Source organism: Chinchilla lanigera, unplaced genomic scaffold (genome assembly GCF_000276665.1).
Source record: "Chinchilla lanigera isolate Chin_1 unplaced genomic scaffold, ChiLan1.0 scaffold00071, whole genome shotgun sequence".
NCBI classification, from domain to species: domain Eukaryota; kingdom Metazoa; phylum Chordata; class Mammalia; order Rodentia; family Chinchillidae; genus Chinchilla; species Chinchilla lanigera.
This window is the reverse complement of record NW_004955472.1, coordinates 2,617,883-2,619,888: the sequence shown is the minus strand read 5'-3', so window position 1 is coordinate 2,619,888 and position 2,006 is coordinate 2,617,883. Positions and strand designations below refer to the sequence as shown.

Here is a 2,006-nt window from a genome sequence, read left to right as displayed (position 1 = left end):
CTGGCAGTATTAAGATTTTAAATCTTGGTTTAAAGAAAAAACTGCATCAATGATGATACTTGGAAAGTGAACACCTAACATTGGAAAAATCAGGTATTTGTCAGCCAAAAAACAGCAGCGGAAAAATGTGTTTTGCGAAATGAGATATGTTAGGTCCCTCACATTGTACCCCACACAACTTGAAGAGAAAAACTCTGACAGATAATCAGTGTGTTCAAACAGAAAGCCCCTCACTCAGCTCGACAGACTGAAGTAAATCTGTTCATCAGGACAGCTCCCAGGCCTAGTTCTCAGGCTTACAGGAAACCTCATGAGTCTACAGAATGCCACGCTGTAAATCAGCAGCATGCCGATGTCCTCGTGCACTCCCTTCCCCAGAGGCACCAGAACCACCAATCACCCCTAAGAAACTTAATTTTTCACCTTCCTCAGTGGAATTTTACCCTCCCACACCTAAAATAGTCTATAAAGTAGGCCTCTTTCCTTTGTTCGGGCCCAACAGCTTTTTTGCCCTTGGCCAGGCTGCACCCAGTCGGAAATATATCGCTGTTTTCTTCAATCCTGGCTGTCCTAGTGGGATCGGCGGCTACTCCGGGTCTAGCCTAACAAGATAGTGCTATGTGACTGGAATGCACCCTTCAAATTAGTACGAGATAAGACTGAAGAGGGGTACAGGGAGATTTCCAGGGTGAAGTTCCAAGTCCTCACCTTAGCAGGCTATATCACGGAAGATGTTCCCCAGCTAGCTTTGAAGCCTCATCTCTGGCCACTCCAGTTCTCTTAGCTCTGACTACATACAATTATTTTCAATTTCCTAGAAACATCATCACAGCCTAGTCTTTCCCTGTGGTTTATCCATTTTGGGAACGATCTTCCATTTTCAGAACAGCTCAACTGCCACTTTCACAGGAGAGCACCTCCTGATCATCAGATTAATACAGGACCCTTCCTGCGCTAACCACTACCTGGGGTTGTCTTCTTAGCTATTGGGCCCCTCACTACAGTCTAGGAGAACTGAACTGGGCTTTTTCAACTTTTCATCTCCACTTCCTTCCTGGATAAGATACTGATAATGTTGGTTGTACTCCTGAAAAAGGAGGGCAGGCTCCATTTCTCACTGCGCGACATTCCTACCGTCTGAGACCCCCAGGACTCATTTTGCAGACTACGGATCTGGGTTCAAAGTGTGGTCAAATAGTTAAATAATTCGTTAGCTTCTCTTGCTGAATCTCTGCAGCCAATCGAGGCAGAAACCTGACCGGATTAGCCCTTGGCCCGCAGCCCGCACCGAGGCTTTGCAAACATTTCCAGACTGAGCTCCGGCTCGCAGGCCCCGCGTGCTCCACGCCTAGCAGCCAGCAAGGTCGGAGGCGGCTACCCCGTGCTGCGCACCGGACTTGCGGAAGATCTCTGACACCTTCGCGATCTGCTGAACGCCCAGGCCTTTACAGAGCGAGCGGCGGGGCCTGCGAGCTGGGGCCGGGCCGGGCCGGGCCGCCTCGCTCCGCGGACTACAGATCCTCAGGGCGCTGCACTAAGGCCCGCAAGAGGCGAACGAGGCTGCGCGGCCGGTCCGGGACGCCGCCCCGAGGCTCCGCTCCGCGCAGCGCTCTGGTCTGGGAAGCCGGAGTCGCCTCGGAACCGCCACGCCCACTCGGGCCGGACCCTCGAGCGCCCGGGCGCGCCGGCCGCGAAGGCCTCCAGAAGGTTCCACCCGCGCGGGCAGCCGGGCTCGGGCCCACCCACCCCCACCAGGCGCTCGGCGCAGCCCCGCCCGCTCCCAGCGCCCCCGCGCCGTTGCCCAGGTAACCGCGGGGGGGAGGCAGAGGCCGGAGGGGCGGGACTTCCGGCGAGTGACGCGCCAGGGCTCGGCTACAAAAGACGACGGCTGCGGCTACTGCACGGAACTTTCCAGAACGCGCTGAGCGGCGGCCGAGCGGCGGCTGCTCCACCGGCGCACGGCTCCGCGCCCCTCGCTGCCTTCCCCACTGCGGCCCAGCCCGCCC

At 56.3% G+C, this 2,006-nt stretch overlaps 1 protein-coding gene across 1 annotated transcript in view; it reads left to right on the top strand.

Moving 5' to 3' along the window:
- Positions 1-1,855: 1,855 nt before the first annotated feature.
- Dnaja1 (DnaJ (Hsp40) homolog, subfamily A, member 1) overlaps positions 1,856-2,006 on the top strand; it is a 14,032-nt gene continuing 13,881 nt past the window's right edge. Inside the window, exon 1 of the mRNA XM_005401111.2 lies at positions 1,856-2,006. The gene's annotated coding sequence lies outside the window, so the exon portion shown is untranslated.